The 18,227-nt window shown below is 35.7% G+C and overlaps 1 long non-coding RNA gene across 18 annotated transcripts in view; it reads left to right on the top strand.

The window, feature by feature from the left end:
• Positions 1-18,227, top strand: part of LOC140635184 (uncharacterized) — a 118,553-nt gene that overhangs the window by 74,581 nt on the left and 25,745 nt on the right. For 12 of the 18 annotated variants that reach the window (XR_012032538.1, XR_012032532.1, XR_012032531.1 and 9 more), the window contains 3 exons: positions 12,991-13,086; positions 14,956-15,066; positions 16,804-17,281. The exons of 1 other annotated variant lie outside the window; for it this stretch is intronic. This is a non-coding gene — a long non-coding RNA (uncharacterized lncRNA). Of the gene's footprint in view, positions 1-12,990; positions 13,087-14,955; positions 15,067-16,803; positions 17,282-18,227 lie in introns of those variants that run through there. 5 more of the 18 variants (XR_012032543.1, XR_012032542.1, XR_012032547.1 and 2 more) reach the window with 2 other exon arrangements.

The following is an 18,227-nucleotide window of genomic DNA, read 5'->3' as shown; positions in this document are numbered from 1 at the left end:
TAGGATAAAAAGAAAAAAAAAAAAAAAGAAAGCAACTGAATTTTCTTCTTCATCTTAGCATTTTCTTCAGACTGGAGGTGCTGACATTTTATAAATTTGTGCCCTTACCATAAACCTCGACCAAGTCCTCTAGATTATTTCAGGAAAATCTTTCTTCTCTGCCAATACTGGACACATTTAGAGATCTAGGAGAAAAATAAATTGTTTTTCTTGTCTACTGTGGCATGCTTCCTGTCGTTAGGTGAATAATTGAGCAGTTTATTTTAATCAGAAGCTCTTTGCAGAGGGGGGTGCTAGAGAGAGGGTTAATTGCTAGGGTAAAACAACTACAGGAGTTCAGCTTACTGGGGTGCTAATTGGGTAAAGGGTGAACATAAATAGTATGGAGAAGCAGGAAATTAGAACATAGGAGTAAATATGTGGATGTTAAGCTCCCAACACTTATAAATGCACTTAAGTCATTGGAGCTGCAAAATGAATAGCAAGCTGTTTTCAAAAATTTCATGCTGCAGTGCCAAGACTGGGATTGGCTTGGAAGAGAAAGGGAGCTTGGCTTCCTGTTAGTAAGTGACCTCAACTGGATCCAAAAGTTGGGTTTTAGGCTTTCAGCATCATTGATGTGTGTTGCAGGTAAAGGCAACTGTGGGTGAAGCCTGGCTTCTTCCCAGTAATGGCACGGCCAGGAGGCTTGAGGATGGCCCTGCCTTCTTGTATCTATTCAGTGCTTATGTATCCTTTGATAATACTCACTGATGTTCACCTCACAAATAAGAGTTAGATTTAAATCATCAAAATTTACAGAAAAATAAATATGATGATTTATTTCTACTTTTAGGTGTACTGAATTGAAATCTTATTCCTTCTTTTCCCTAGAGCAGGTTAAAAAGAAAAGATGGGCTAGACCAGCAAGTCTTCAACCTTGGCTGCAAGTGAGAATCACCTAGGGATTGTTTAAAACTCCTTGTTCCCATGATGCACCCCAGGCCCACTAAATTAGAATCTTGGAGGATGAACTAACATATCAGTAAACTTTAGAAAACCCCAGGTGATTCTGTTGAGCCAAGGTTGAAGACCTTGGAGCCCAGAGAAAAGCAGAATTTGGGAAAGAGCAACTCTTCGGTAACTCTCTGTGATAGTGTTATTATTTTGCATTTAATGTCATGCTTTTGGATGTCTATGAGGGATAAAGGAAATTATGTGGAGAGGCTGCACAGTCGTTAAAAGGTGGTGCAATTCTTATGCTTCAGGCCTGGCAAAAGAATCAGACTTTAGACTGTAATCAGGAACTGGGAAGGGAGAGACTGTAGAAATGGGAGAGGGGACTCTTTCTCTTGGTCCAGAGTGAGATGGGTGAAGATATCTAAGAATGTTCTGGTATCAAACCACTGGATGTCTCAAATTTCTAATCTGGTCACTGGGTGATATCTCTTCACTGTTCATACTCACTCGGGAATGCCACCCTGCCTAATAAACTGAAGCCTTGGGATAGTCTGAGGTAGGTGTAGTTGGACTTTAGCAAATCCATTAATCTCTTAGTATCTTTCACTTCCCCTTTAGTGGTTAATTATTAGTATTCTGTGGCTGCTGTCACAAATTAGCATGAACTTGGTGGCTAAAACAGTACAAGCTTTTTTTTTTTTTTTTTTTTTTCACAATTCTGGAAGCTAGGCATACATACATAACATCCTTCTCCCTCCTTGGAGAAGATCACTGAGAGGTCTTGGATGCAGGTTGACATAAAAGCTAGCCCTGGCCAATGAGAGGCTCCTCACTTTCTCCTTACCTGGGATGTACATTCTGCCTACTGTTCCCTTAGCCAAAGCCATTTCTTGCCAACCCTTAGAGAGCAATGTGTCATTGAGATCATCTGGATAATATATGTGACTGAGCCCATTTAAGGCCTTTCTATAAACTCTTCAGATTGAGGTGAGTGGGTGGGGAGATCCACTCATCTTGCTTCTGCCCCAGGAAAAGCCTCATAGATAAATTCCTCTGCTTATGAAAACTGTCACCTACTAATCTGGAGTGGCCTCTTTCTTCAATCTCTCCTTGCATTCTGTGTATGGGGGCAGTTTTTGATTTGACCCTCAAAGTTCCTAAGTTTGCAAACTAACGTGTTTAAGTGTTCCTAAAGTTATATGTATCTTTACATAAACATATTGTTGCTTTGTATGCAGTTTTATTTTTCAAAAACATTGTGCTATGAGGGTGATAACATGTTTCTTAATTTTGAGACTCAATGTTGTATTTTTATGGATCCATCCATTTTGCTTTATGTACTTTTGTTGCAACCATTGCTTCTAATGACAGTAATATTCCACAGTATTCATTGACCACATTTTACTTTCTCCCTTCCTCTGGTTATGGACACCTAACTTATCTCCCCCTCCCTGCTACAATGAAAATTCTTGTACAAGTCGCTGTAGAATTTGCTCTGAATGATAGAGTATATGATTACTTAATTGGACCAAGTGTCTCTAGATTGTTCTTAGAAATAGCTATTCCAGTCTCTTCCTACTAGTAGTGGAAGAGGGTGATTCTTTTTCTCTATTCCAAGCAACATTTTACATTTCCAGGGTTATAATTTTTGTCATTCAGATAGATGTAATGTATATCATCAATTTAATTTCTATTTCTCTGATTATTATTGAGCTTGAATACCTTTCCATGCACTTGAGAGTCATGTTTGTATCTTTTGGCCATTTTAGTTTTCATTTGCTGTCTTTTTCTTCTTGGTTTGCAGGAATCTCTTTTATATTGTAGAGCTATGCTGTCCATTATAGTAGCAACTAACCACTTTTGAATATTTGAATTTAAATTAATTGAAAATTATATAAAATTAAAATTCAGTGCCTTGGTCACACTAGCTACATTTCAAATGTTTAATAACCACATGTTTCTACCATATGGCTCCCATATTGGATTATGCAGAGAATATTTCCATTATCATAGAAAGTTGTTTAGGACAGAGCTGTTCTAGTTTCTTGTTGGTTTTAGATATGACTAATATTTTCTTCAAATCTGTCATCAACATTTTCTGTGATATGGCAGATTAAAGATAGCTGCACATTCTTTCATACTTCTCTTAATAAGACATATAGTCTATCTCCTCCCTTTGAATCTGGGACTCTTTTGACCAATAGAATAGGATAGAAGTGACATTGTACGAATTTCTATGTGAAAGACTTAATAAACTGTCAATTTCTAATTTCTGTCTCGTGGAGCACTCTTTCTGGCAATTCTGAGTCTATGTAAGACATCTGATCAGTCTGAAACTGCCAAGCTAGAGAGGCACAAACTAGAGAGGTGCTCTGGTCAGTAGTCTCAGCTGAGTTCAGCCTATTAGTCATCTTTGCCTAGGCACTAGATGTTTTAGTGACACTGTCTTAGCTGAGTATTCTGTTGAGTGCTATCAAGTGGGTTCAGTCAACACAATGTGGAATAGGAGAATAATTCAGCTGAGATCTTCCTGAATTCCAGACCCACAAAGTCATGAAATATATAAAATATGGTTTTTTTAACCATTAAGTTTCAGGGTACTTTGTTATGTGCAATAGATAACCAGATAGCTTAAAAATTTTTTTTGATGTAAGCCATACTGTTTAATATGTACACTATTGCATAGCAGTGCTGAACAATAGAGCCTTAGCAGCAATCTAGACTAGAGTTCAGATTATAGCTCTGTCTCTTAGATGTATGAGACTCTATTAGGTGAATGTACTGATTTTCACTGTCTCCATCTATAAAATTGAGCGACTGATGCATCACAACACAAATATTGTTGTGAGGAAGAAATGAGGTAGCAGATGTTAAGAAAGCTCTTCTCACAGTACCTGACTCATGAAGGAGATGCTCTAATTGTTGGAACGTGCAAAGTACAGAAATGGCACAAAGGATAGATGAATGACTGCTTAGCCAAGTGAAGTGGAGAGTGGCTGTCAGGCAAGTGTCCTCAGAATTAAAAGGTTCATGGTGTATTAAAGGTACTATAGGAATTTATCAGACTAGCTTAAGGAGGAAAAGACATTTGAGGTAGAGCAGTTATGGTGTGCTAAAGTGAGCTCAGTCATTTATTTATTTAAAAATCTGTTAATGCATGCATGTAATATGTATCTGCATGTATTTAATATATGATCTACATTTATTTTGTATATATCTATAAATATGTATATACATATGTGTATGTATTCCTATTGTCTTTCAATAAAGATATATGCCTAGTTTTAATAGAGTCAAATTTATAATCTTTTTTTTGGCTTTGCTTTTGGCATCTTGTTTAAGAAATTCTTCCCAAGCTAGAAGTATTACAGATAATTTCCTACATCATCTTCTAAGATTTATAGTTTTGCCACTTATGTATACATTTTTAACACATCTGGAATTCATTTTTGTATATGCTGTGAGGTAAATATTTGATTTCACTTGGGTAACCAGTATTCCTAGAAAAGGCATTAAAGGGTTCATCCTTTCCCATTGATTTATAATGTCTACTGTGTCATAAATCAAGTTTCCAAATAGGTGCATGGGTCTGTTTTTTTCAACTATTCTATGTATTTCATATTTCCACAATGTTTTTTTTTTTTAAGATTTTATTTATTTATTCATAAGAGACCAGAGAGAGGAGGAGGCAGAGGGTGAAGTAAGCTCCATGCAGCGAGCTCAAGGTGGGACTCCATCCTGGTCTCCAGGATCAGGACCTGGGCTGAAGGCGGCGCTAAACCACTGAGCAACCCAGGCTGCCTGCCACAATGTTTTAATTACAGTAGAAGCTATGTCTTGATAGTTGATAGGGCAAATTTCTCCCCATTTTTGTGTTAATTTTTTAAAATTAAAACTTTTTTAGAGTGGTTTTAGGGTAACAGCAAAAATGAGGGAAAGTACACATTGCAGTATCCCTGTCCCTGCAATGTATGCATAGCCTCCCCACTATCAACAACTCCACCAAAGGGATACATTTGTTACAATTGATGAGCCTAGATGTAGCTGTATTTTTATTTTCATGTTTTGAAGTTTATTTAATGATGTAGGAAAATACCGTATTTTTAAATGAACAAAAATGAACAAACAACAGCCGTGTTTCCAAATCTTCTAGAAATTGTAGATATTTGTATCACTGAAAGAATGGAAAAGAACATCCCAAAAATTAACCTTGATTATTTCTAGGTGATGAAATCATAGGCCATTTTCTCAGTTATCCTCATAATTTTTTGTGTCTTGCAAATTTTTATGCATGTAATTGCTTTTGCAATCTGAAAAGCCAACACATCTCAACAGAAAGAACATTCATTTTGACAATATTTATGTGCCAAGAATCCTCAAGTAAATGCTCTGTTAAGTCTTCTTTTTCCTCTCATTCTTTCCTCTCACATCTGTCTTTCAGGGCTGCCCTATTGGGCACCTACATATCTGATATTTTCAATAATCCTGTCATGAGACACATGTTGCTGCAGCAAACAGTGTCCTATATAGTGAGCAGTTCTTCAGCTGCTCAAATCAGGTTTGGGTTCATACTCAGTTGGATGTGGACTGATGCTATAGAATTCTCTCTCATGGCTTTATCAGTCTTCAATCCACTGTTTACTTACTCTGCCTCTAGAGTTCATCACTTATGCTTGGAGACTACCTTACTGGAGTTTGGTTTATTGAGACTGTTTTAAAAAAGAATGTTTCTGTATAATTCTATTTTCTTCTTTGTATAGTCTCTGCTGATGTTGACTTGTGTATCCCTATAGGAATTGATATGGTTTTTTTTACAGTCTGACTCTAAGTGTGTCTCCACTCTTATCCCTTGTTGTGAGCAGAAATGTCTGCAGTTGTGGGATCCAGAGGTCACCACATGAATGTTGATGGCACTAGTGGTCAATCTCTCCTTGAATACAGTTAGTTGGCCCTGAGGACCATTCTTGAAGAGACATTGTATTGATCATGGAATCTCTACTATCAAAGCAACTCTAATCTTAGCTTATAGGTGGAGATGATAGTACTTTCAGTGGGTGCTGGTTCAATGCTTGAAGATAGCTTCTGAAAGTCATTGCTTCTTAATTAAGTTTGCAATTTGTCATCATCTTCATCTTCAACACTGAAATTCTGGATTCTGAAAAGATCACTAAGAATCATTGTGTTTTAGACAAGTATTGGTCCAGACACCTCTAATTTTCATTCTTTTGCTGTCCTTTGACTTGTTTCCTGTCTATACTGTACTTTTCACATTTGTAGACAAAAACAAATCGGTATTCCACACAGATTGTTGTGATGTCAGTGATCCACTGCTCACTTTTTTTTTATTGTCTAATTCATAAAAAATAAGGTTTTATCACCAGAGTATTGCATTCAAGGCTCTTAAAGACATGACCCCTTCCTCCATTATCACTTCCTGCTGTACCTCTTGGATCAGTAATTTCTCAAGCTCATCATCAAATTCTTCTCTTTTAGCAGATCCAACTTTCCTTTGCACTATTGTTCCTATAGACATTTAGGAAACTTAGGAAACAAAGCAAAAAGAACTTTTAGAAAAGCTCATTTTAAAAACAACCTTCTCTCTTTTTTTTTTTTTTTTTAACCTTTGTATATATTGACGAGCCCATCAAGTTCTGTATGGCAGGAAATGAATCAAACTACAAATATTGATCAAGAAACATGTTTGTTGCTGATCAGAGATAACATTCCTTGTAAAAATGTGCATTTTGGTCAATATTTATTCCTTACTAAAATTACACAACTATGTTTTCTTCTCTTAAACTCAATTTGTCCAATTTGCTATAATGCAATTTCCTGTACCCATGTATAATTTATTTATATGATTAGCGTATCCTCTGTGGAAACTTAAACTGATATAACTTACGTTGAACAACATATCTGGGGCAGTTATGATGTGTTATCATCAGCTAAGGGAAATATCTTGCTCCTGAGTCACAAAAACAAATGTGTGCAAACAATTGCTTATAGTGATCAATTTTCATGGTGTAGTTCTAGCAAGGGCAGAGGTGAATAGAATTTATGCTAGTCATATAAGTAAATTGTCCCAGTCTTAAAGACAGTTAAATCTAATCTGGTAATAAGTGGTTAGCAAAGGATTCTTAACTATTATTACCTAAGATACATTATAATCATTAACTGATTCATAATGTATATACTATTTATGCAGGTAAAAGAGCTGCTAAATGAATAATCTGGTAACAGCATAGACAGTGTTTGCTCAGTGAGCATTTATAAGGTGTCTGGGGTATGTACAATACTGTGCTTGTTACTGAGAGAAATATAAATGAGTTAAGATATGTCTCTGCAAGCTAATATGGAAGACAGATTTACAGCAGTGAACATACAGAGCCTAAAATCACCATATGGTATGTGGTGTGCTTCAGTTTCTTCACTTGAAAATGGTCAATGCATATTAGCTATTATTGTTATTAAATATATATGAAGTAGAATTGAAAAAGATGTTTTAGGTCATTCTGGAGCTAAGAAATAGGGGAAGATTTTATGAAACCAGTTGGACTTAAGTTGATCTTGGAAAATGCTACATGTATGTGTGGAGAGGTAGTGAAAGGGTGTGGCTGCTATGTTGGCTGTTACCTGAGCTAGTTCAGGTTGCTGGAAATGACAGTGGCTTTTGAATATTAGGCATACTGATGGGAGATCAGCCTTGTTAATTGGAAGAAATTAGAGACAATACTGAGAATATAGATTGGACCAGTTGGTTGACTGTTTTGTGAAAGGATAAAATAATGTTGAATTGGAGTCAGAAGATAATATTTTAATCATTTTCTGTGATTAGAACAAGTCATATAGTTTTTCAGTTTCTCAATTTCTTCATCTGTAGCATGCATTAATATTATAAGATAATTTTATTTTTTTCTTAAGTATAATGAAATTTGGTTTTGGATAACTCTTATATAGCAATTTACTTAGGGAACTCAACACTGCTATGTGCTTTATACTTGTACTTCATAAATGCACTTTATAAATGTACGAAAAACTATATGTTGTACAAATATAAGTTATTTAATGATCATCACCATTATAATTATGGTTAATAACATTTGGTTAATAACATTTGTAAGTTGAGGAGGTGATTTATTCTGTAGGTGATAGAGCAAATGGATTTGTTTTACAATAGATAAATGTTATAAGGAAAGTAACATTGAAGCATATTGACCCTGGAATTCATTAGCATGTGACATTGAGGAAATAGTTATTACATACAGACACAATAATTCTTATACTTACTGCATAAAAAAGCTTCCATTTTGTCACAAAAAGATTAGATGAAGGACATGGATAGGAAATTCACAAAGAAGTTCAAGTGACTGATAAACTTAGGAATTTATGAACTTATAAAAACTTATTTAACTTAATTTATGCCCAAAAGACTATAAACGAAAGAAAGGGATTTTTAATTATCATTGGAAAAAAATTAAAATGTGGTGTTGATGAAGATATAGAGAAATGTTACTTGTACATTGTAGGAAAAGTAAAAATTAGTACAACTTCTGTGGAAGAACAACTTCTAAACTCTTAGAATTGTTTTACTCTTTGATCCCAACTACCATGTTAAAGTATTTATTCTAAGGAATTAATTATAAATACATATGTGAGGATTAACTTCATGAATGGTCATCACTGTATTATTTACAGGGAAAAAAATGGAAACAACTTACATATAAGGGATTATTTAACCAGATAAGATAATAATGAACCTAGTAAGGAAATACATCATTGACATTTTAATTGTGTAATAATGGTGTATAATAATACAGAAATATATATACAATATACCAAAGCAATTTCAAATCTAACTCTCTTGTCTCTGTCTATAAAATATAAATGTGTGTATGTATGTATATATAAATATACATGAATGGAAGTGCATTATAACTTGAGTAGGGATTATCTGTGAATGGCAGGCTTATACTTTTATTTGCTTCTTTGACCTATCTCTTTTCTTTACTGACACTTTATTCTATGATAATAATAATTTTTAAAAAAACACGCAAAAAAAACCCCAAAAACCCAAGAAGAACTTGGTGGCACAGATAACTTCCCAGCCTGAATCTCCTTGAGGAGAGAGAACAAAATCTCCATAGTAAATCTTTTCATTCAGGTTGTTATATACAAGAAACTCTAGTGACTTTTGACCTATAGTGAACTCAGAGGTTTATCATATATTGACCTGTATTTGATTTTCTATCCTAATGAGGACTTCATCTGAATTTGAACAATCAGTCAGTTATTTAACTACTTGTCCATGCCTATTCAAAGACAAAGTAACATCAGTAGGGTTTATTTTGTGACAGTTCTCTATACATTTTAAACTTCTCTGATAGCCTAAAACCTTAAAAGCATTAGGAGATACTATTCTCATCTTTTGAAAATGCTGTAATACTAATTAATTCAGTGGCAAAAATTACCTTGTTGGTATGTACTGTTTGTATTTGTTTGTTCACTTAAATGACCAGTTCACAATACTTCTTGGCTAGTTGGATCAACTGTCCAAAGAATTAAAAGTTAACACAATTCCATTCTTCAAAACAACAAAACATTCTTCCTTATACTGCAATTGTTAAATGATTATGCAAAAACACAAGTACAATTTATAAAAGCCTTTTTCACTTGTGTTATGTTAGATAGGATAATAAAGGGATTTGAAGGTCAGCATCTCTGGTTTAGCCTTTACCATTCCATAATCTCCCAGGAAAGGTTAAAGACAGTGATGTGAGTAAACATTTAACAAAAGATTGTCTGGGTTGGGGAAAGGGTGGGAGTTCTAATTTATGTATTTTCCTGGTCCCATGATATAAATATTCCCACCATAGTTGATTTTGAAATCCCATTGTGAAGTCACTGAATTCAGTTGGGAAAAGAGGTGTACAATCAACTATCTCAAGTCAGTATGGGCCAGCTACATCACATGTTGAAAGAGCACTTGTAACTACTACTGCATATTCTGCTTACATCTGTTGTTGTACAGGTCACTGTATGTTCATTATGACGTCGTTTTCCATTTAATGGGTTGTGAAGTTAAAGGGAAAATGTGTTGTTTGTTTTTGTGTTCCCCAGTGCCTCACACAATGCTGGGCACATAGTAATGTTTGTTGAAAAAAACAAGACTTTCAGTGAAATTACAACAGTGTTAGAGAATACATGGGGAAGACTATATAGGAAAAGTATGGACTAAAGAATTTAATCTGTGTTTAAAGTATTTGTGCATGAAATATTTTGTATATGACTACTCAGTCATTAGCCTTTAAAACATATGTGGCAGATACAGAGTTCTGTTTGATGAGTTAAAAATAATGGGAGAATTTGCCTTAGAAACAAACAAAATGGGATAAGTATAAAAACACAGTATTTATAAAAGAGAAATACTTCTGTTGCTAAAGCTAAATACCTGGGAAAAAAAGCAATTCAGTTTCCCAATATTAATTATTGGGCCATATCCTGCTATTGATCTGTGCATGTAAAAATCAATGCCAAGATAAGGACCTTCATAATTGACAGGAGTAATTTTGAGCTATATACTCATTGACATTCAAAGAGCCAGGAAACAATGAAGACATTATGGATGAGAAAACTTTGGATTTATCTGAAGTTTTAATTACTAGTTTTCAAACTTTTAAAGGAAGTAGAGGAAGGAAAGGATAAGAGAAGCATATTATTTTATTCCCTAGTCCTTCCAGATTTGCAAAAAAAGATAAATATGTAACCAACATTTAACAGTATCTTACATTCATAGAGCCTTTTTTAATTTTGCAAAATTCATTCATACATTTGATTCTCATTTCAGCCCATGAGTAGAGGCCACATAGGTGTTTTTCTCAATTTCTAACAGGTGGGGAGTGAGACTACTTTGAACTCTGACTCTTAATGCTAATTTTAATTAGAATCATTTCTTCCTGATGAGTATATGTAAGTATATGGAGTTTTGCTTGAAAAGACAGACATGTGGACAAATTAATCAGAGGATCTTAATAAGCTTTTATTTTCTGGTGTGTTGTGGAAAAGTCCTGTATTTTCTCTACTTGTCCCACTTGTGTCCTCTCATCTGGCTCATGACAACTTTCAACGTGGCAATCTAATGGGAAGTTTGCAGTAAGAGAACAGTATAGTCAACTAGAAAAAGAACGGACTGCTTAGAATTCTTGTATACTATTTTACTACTTAAAAATATAAAGTTAAAGTACATATTTTATTGTTTTTGTCCACTTGGATTAGTTATTTTTTCAATTAGGTATGGTGTACCTTAAGACTTCTTTTTTGCAGCTCTGGGATTCATCTTTATGCTACTCCATATCAAAACATTCAAACATGATTTTGCTTTTTAAATTTCGGAGATCAAGTACACAAATCCTTCCACTTCATTTTCTCCCTCTTTTCATCAAACTCTTGTTTTAAACACTTCCATTTTCTTATTACACAAAAGGAAATAACATGAAATGCTTTTCCCTTGCTCATTTAACTTTAAGGTATAATAAAAATTTAAAAAACATATTACCATTTGTTTAATTGTAATTTTATATTATTTTTCCTGCACACAGTATTGGAAGCTGTGCTGGTATAGAGTGGCCAAGAACAAATTGGGGTTTAAGAAATATGGGTAGAGCCTATAGGTGTGTCTTAGTTAAGGATTACTTTGCTGGAAAGAACAGAAGCCCACAAACTTAGGTTCAAGTAGAAAGGAATTTTATTGAAAGAACATAATAGGTGCTATTGCAGTTAGTTAAGTTTATAAAACTAAACCCTGTTCAGACACCCATGAAAGGACTGGAATGGGCACATTGTGAACAGAAGCACCTCCATCGGCCACTCCTGAGGCACATGGTCTTTTGCTTCTGTGACTCTTACATGCTTGAGCCATTCTTTCTTTCTCTCAGTTGGCTTATATGCTAACTTATGGCCTATTTATTCATCTTAACTTTTCTCTGTTATTGCTGACTCATGCCTATTTATTCATCTTAATTTTTCTCTGCCCTTACCATCCATTTGCCTTGATGGTTACTCTAGCTCTGACAATACAGTATAAGAACTAATGGTCATCCAGTTGATTGTTGTCTAAATCCTGACAAGATGTTGTTTCATTATCTAGTGTGGAGTGGATATTCAGCCATGAGCTCCCTTTTCAGAGTCTGAAGGTATGGTAACTTCCATAAGAAGAAGGTGTCTGTGGTAGGAGAGACAGTAATTTGGAAATGTTAGCACACCCAGATTAAAAGGATGAAAGCTAAAATAAGAACAATTACGAAGATTATAATTATGAAATTGTAATCTTCTTGAGGATACTGAAATGAAGAACTTAAATAGAGAAATGGTATCAATTAAGGGTATAGATAGTATGGAAATGAATATGATTGTGTTTTATCTCTCAGGTAATGAAAACTGGGAGTATTGTGTGCAGGAAACACCCAATGAGAGTTTTATGGGATAAAGTTTATCCTGAGAAGGGTAGACTTTTGAAACCATAGAGGAACAGATCACTTCTACATCAAAGATGTATAGATAGTATAGCTATTATATAAAATGTGATTTATATTTCCTCATGTTGTGGCTTTTTATATGTTGCCTTTTTGCCTTCCCAGGGTAGAGGATATTGCCCTCCCTTTACTCTCCTCCATCAGACAGAAATCATATAGTTCTCCTGTATTATTATAAATTGCTTGAGTCATTTGAAAGGATAGCACCTATCATGATGAGCACTGAGTAACATATAGAATTCTTGAATCACTATATTGTGCACCTGAAACTAATATAACACTATATGTTAACTATACTGGAATTAAAATAAAAAAAAACTTAAAAATGAGGAAAAAGAATAGCACGTATCACATTATTTTTCACAATATATATTTAACTGTGTCTCTTTCCCTCCAGTAGACTATAAAATTCTTGGAAGTATTGTATTTATCTCATCTTTTTATCATTCCCATCTTTGCATTTAGTTCAGTGCCTGACACATATCAGGCCCTCAATAAATGACAGTTCTCTTTTCTGTCCAAGGAATGTTTTGCCTCCATGTATAAGAATGATTTTCATGCTGGAAAAAAGAAGACCACATTGTGATGAAGAGGAGGTGGGCTAGGAAAATAGCAAAAGGTGAACTATATTCTAAGAGAACCTGTAAGCATGATCACAGAACCTCTTACAATGTGGATCTTTGGGTGCCTGCAGAGTATGTGACAGGCACTAAAGGATGGCAGTGGGGAGAGATTGTCCTGAGGTTGAGTGCAAGAAAGATACAGATCTTTAGAAATGTACACATCCAGCTTAGTTCAGCCCTGAGCTGTCTTGTGGAAGGGAGATGAGAGTCTCCCTTCTTTGTGGAAGCCCTGTCTTCAAGCCCTGTCTTGTGGAAGGTCTCCAGATGACAAAAATAGCACTTAGAATGGAGTTAAAGGAGCTTGATTTCAGTGTTAAGTAAGTAAGAACTTTTAAGAGGTAGAAGAACCTCAAATGAGATTTGCTTTCAAAATAACTTTTAATAACAGAATATGTTCAAACAGAGGCTATAATTATCTGAGAGAGGTGACATAGAGATTCTTTTATTGGGTTGAAGGTTGTACTAAAAACTCTAAGGAACATTCCAGATCTAACATTTCATGGTGTTATGTTTGTTGAGTTGAATTGAAGCCTATGTGCCTTTAAAATGTAATCTACAGCTATGGTGATATCTATTCCTTTGGGGGAATGCACTAATCTGGTGGAATAGATGCTTCTTTCATGCATTTACATTTTTTTTCCTCACAAAAGTTGAGAAGAGACATAAAAAACTACATTTTAAATCATCCTGTACCTAGAGAAGAATATTTCAGAGAAGGAAAGAAATGACAGGCTTGTTAAGAATAAGGAAGGTTCCCAAGAAGATTAGCAAGTATGAATCATGCGTCCAGATCAGAAGGGTTAGTTCAATAAGGCAAGCTTTAAAAAGGTCCATTGGTCTGATCCCCAAGAGACAGGTTATAAAATGACTGATGCCAATCAAATTTCAAGTTGAAGGCTCTATGTATGTAAGTGCGAATGAGTGTGCCTGTGCATTTCAACGGTTGAAATGTCAAATCAAAACCAATGTCAGTCATCATGGTGTCAGTGCGGTAGAGATTGGAGTTGATGTGTAACTGTGGATTGGGGGAACTAAAAGGTCTCTTTAAATGTTGAGAATTCATCTCAGAGTGTGGGCAAGCAAGAAAGGATTTAAGGCATAGTACATAATCCTAGGCACATATATGGCTGAGAAAGTTCCTACATTAATGTTGGAAGAATAACCATTTACCATAATAGCAAACACTTTCTCACAGACAAACTCTAATGGAGCCTTTTTATTTCTAATTCATTTAATCCCAGAGTTATTGTCCTACCCTTTTCTTGTATCCCCCACAACTCTTGACTATTGACTATAGCCAGCCCTTTCTCTTCAAAGTTCCCCAGACTGATGGTCATTGTGTCTTATATGTGATTTATTTGGTTTTTGAAATGTTCTTACAACTCCCTTCTGGTAATTCATTATAATTTAGAGTTAAAACAACAACAACCTATACCATGTGTTTTAGATCATGGTATACAAAGCTGAAATTTCACAGCATGTCCTATCATGGTATATCATTTATTCCTAGCTATTTAACATTGTAAGTTCTCTCCAGAGCTGTCCTCAGCCATTGTCCACAGTGTCCCCGTTTACTGACCTGCTACTGAAGGACAATGCAGCACCTTCAAGAGGAAAGGGAAAACAGCGTTATAGTTCTTCAGTGTTTCTGTTGTGACATCAGTGAGAGAGTACTTTTGAGTTTACCACATTGTTTAAGATTCTCCTTTATTTCCCTCTGTTGTGTTACTTTTGCAAAACACCTCTTTAAATTTAAGCTCAATCAAAGCAACATACTTTAAACAACAAGGCTGTTGATTTTAAAATATGTGGAACAAGGTCAAAGCTTTAATCATCTACCTGTCTTCATCTCATTGACTGACTAGGTTTTGCTTGTTTCATTGGGATTTGATGGAGTGTGAGCTCCTCAAAGGCAGGAGCTATGACTTATTTGTCTCTTTGGAATAGTACTTTCCATGGTGGCCAGCATATGAAAGGTACTTATTCATCTATTTTATAAATACTTTTGAGCCTTAATTATGGTTCAGGCTTGGGGGAACAGCCATAAAGAACATGACAGCCTAGTGTCTGCTATCTAAAGCAGGCAACATAGCATATTGGTTGAAACAATCTGAATTTGAATACTGTACTAGTTCTACCTCTCAGAAAATGTATGAGCTGGAGAAATCTACTTGTGTCTCAGTTTCATTTATTTTTGAATCATAAGTAAGAGGAATCTTATTGGTGGGGAGACCTTGAGGATTCATTGAATTCATGCAGTGCTTTGACCACTGCCTGACAAAATATGTTAATTATTTTTATGATTATGGGGTTTATATTCTAGCTGAAGGGTGGATAACTTAAAAATAATAACAGGAAAGTGTGGCAAGGGTTATGAGAAAGGAAATCTGGAGTATTTATGGAAAATTTCACAGAGGTATCTGACCTAGTCAAAAGGGCAAGTGGAGTGTCTGGAGGAAGCTAAATTTGCTCTCAGATCTACTCAGTTAATGCTGCCTGAGTGTACCTCATTATCTGCCACAGCAACTTTCTATTCCTTGTGAGACTGTTACTGAGTTTGTGAGTTATTTAGGTTTCCCCATTTTCCTCTCTAATTCTTCCTCTGCCAGCAGCAGTGGTGGCCATTTTGGCCTTGGTACCCGTCTACCTTGGTACCCTTTCTACTTAGCAGATTATATGCATGATCTCCTGCAAATGTATGATTTAGTTGTTGTCTGCTTTTCTTGGTTGATTTTAATTGATAAGAGTAGTTGTAATCAAGTATGAGAGGTCCTGTGTTACATTGTTACATGAGGGAAGTGCTAGAAACAAGATATGGACAGAATAGATGTCCCAGATGAGTCCAGGGCTGAAGCAAAATCATGAAATAGATGACATTTATCTTCAGTGCTCAATACTTCCCTCTTACTAGCACATCAGTGTAACCGAAGACTCATTATCATCATGTTCCTCTAGGGGTTTTTTTCTGAGGACAGCAAACTAATAGACTGACTGAAAGTATGGTGTTTGTAGGATAAGTGTATAATTTGTTATTTAATATGACTTTTAATATGAAAGGGGTTGCTAATTATTATTTCAGGACAGTAGGCATAATCCAAGGCTGTCTTGGGCAGATGAGATGTACAGTCATCTTAAGTATTAAAAACAATATATTAGGCTTTTGGAGATACTTCATTGTGTACTTAATAAATGCCACCTCTTTCTTTAGGCACATTTTACTTATAAATAAAAAGATCAAGTGAGAAAATAATGACTAACCTGTATAAATGCATCTCTAATGATAGAATTTTAGACACTTCAGCCCATGATGAGGAAGATATTTATTGGTAGATCACATTCCTAGTACCTGTTGAATTTTATACTTCATAAGTGAATCTAAACTTGGCCTAGGTATATCCCTTAAGGAACATTGGAGCATGTGTGTGTCCATGGGAATACACAGTCAGAGGAGTTGGCAACTCATCTCAGTTCATACACACCAAGACAAAGCACAATTAGGACTAAGATCAAAGCTAAACTGTATTCAGTGGTAAATAATTCATAACACACTTCCTTTTCTCATCTCCCTTGCTTAACCCAAACTGAGACCCATTTTGTGTTCCATTGCTCCTTTGAGAAATAATCACTCACCACCTCAGCCCTTTTCCCAATTTCTGTACTTTCTGACAATGTCCGCTGTTTCAAAATACCTCATTATCTCCACTCTCCCACAGAGCCTGCAATGTGATGGCATTTGCCTTGCCTGAGGAACGAAGAGACAGTTTTTCCTCTCTCAACAATCCTGCACATTGAGATCTGACCAGAGCATTCTCAAGCTGATTCCAAATGCGTTCCCTGGAAAGGGGAGAGAAGACTTGCTCATCCCCATTGTCACTGAGTGGGAGAATGTTCTGCCAAGTCTCCTGACAGATTTCTTAGTCAAAGAGAAAAGGTCTGTAGTGCTTAGAAAACAAAGCTATTTCAGGTTGCTTGGCTGTGAGCTGATAAACAAGGCCTGAGGTGAGAAATGCAAAATGTGGGTGTGTGTACACACATACCCACACACACAAGCAAGGGCCTCCGGTCAGTTGAAGACAGAACTGACATACTTAGCAGTCAAGCCACATTGCTTTCTTTCTGACCTGTTGGCTACATATTCAGTTGATAGCTTCCTGCTACCTATCACAAAACAATAAAAATCTTTTAAGAAGACAGTCCAAATTGCTCTAATACCTTCTTTAAAGAGAACAAAAATGCAGAAAGTTAGCCTGTAGGGACTTCATTTTTCATAGATATGCAATTTATGGTGTTTAAATATAAGCTTTTGATTTTAGGTTGAAACGATCTTGTCAAAAAGGTACATGAAAGACATTTACGCTGGGCTCTTTTCTACTTAAGGTTATAGCTGATCCTTCTCACGTCTTTTATCCCCAGAACACTTGACTGGCACCTGACTTCACTATTTTGTTTTAGTAAGTGATTCAGGGAAGGCTGTTTTCTGTTTTCCCTTTTTTTCTCCTTTCTTTTTTTGTTATGGAGGTAGATATTATTCAGGTTGGAACTACGGTGACATGAGTGAGGGGCATTTGCCTCAGGCACACTTAAGGGGACACCAAAGAACTCAGTAATTAAGTAATAATGTAATGTTAAAAACATTAAAATCAGTGCAAAAATTCATGATGGGCAAAATATCAAAATTTTTTAAAAAGACAGGATTAGTATTACTGATTTTTAGTTTTACCTCAGGCTCCACTTAGGGCTCTGCATGGCACTGGCTGGATGTAATGGCAACAAGCTGGAGAATGGGATTGCATTTCTAAGGCAAGTGTACATCTATTTCTCCATCCCTTCCAGGAGCGCATTGGCTGAGGGCACCATGGATCAGAGTCAACTCAATCACAGGCATTCATAGAGCAACAATTCTCCTCAGCCCATAGATACCATAATCACATAAAACAGCCCTGAAGGCGCAGTTCTCCAATTAAGTCTAAAGAGAGCGATGGGGCAAAGGCAAGCCAATTAGACAGGGGATTACACATCTGAGTGGATTTGCTCAGTAGAAGAGAGGGAAGGGAGGAAGAAATCAGATGTTGGAGTTAGGAAGGGATGAGACCATTGTGGAAGGTTTTGTGGTGAGACACACAAGGAAAACTGGAAT

Source organism: Canis lupus, chromosome 6 (genome assembly GCF_048164855.1).
Source record: "Canis lupus baileyi chromosome 6, mCanLup2.hap1, whole genome shotgun sequence".
Taxonomy (NCBI): Eukaryota; Metazoa; Chordata; class Mammalia; order Carnivora; family Canidae; genus Canis; species Canis lupus.
The sequence above is the reverse complement of the archived record's forward strand: the minus strand, read 5'-3'. Positions and strand labels throughout refer to the sequence as shown.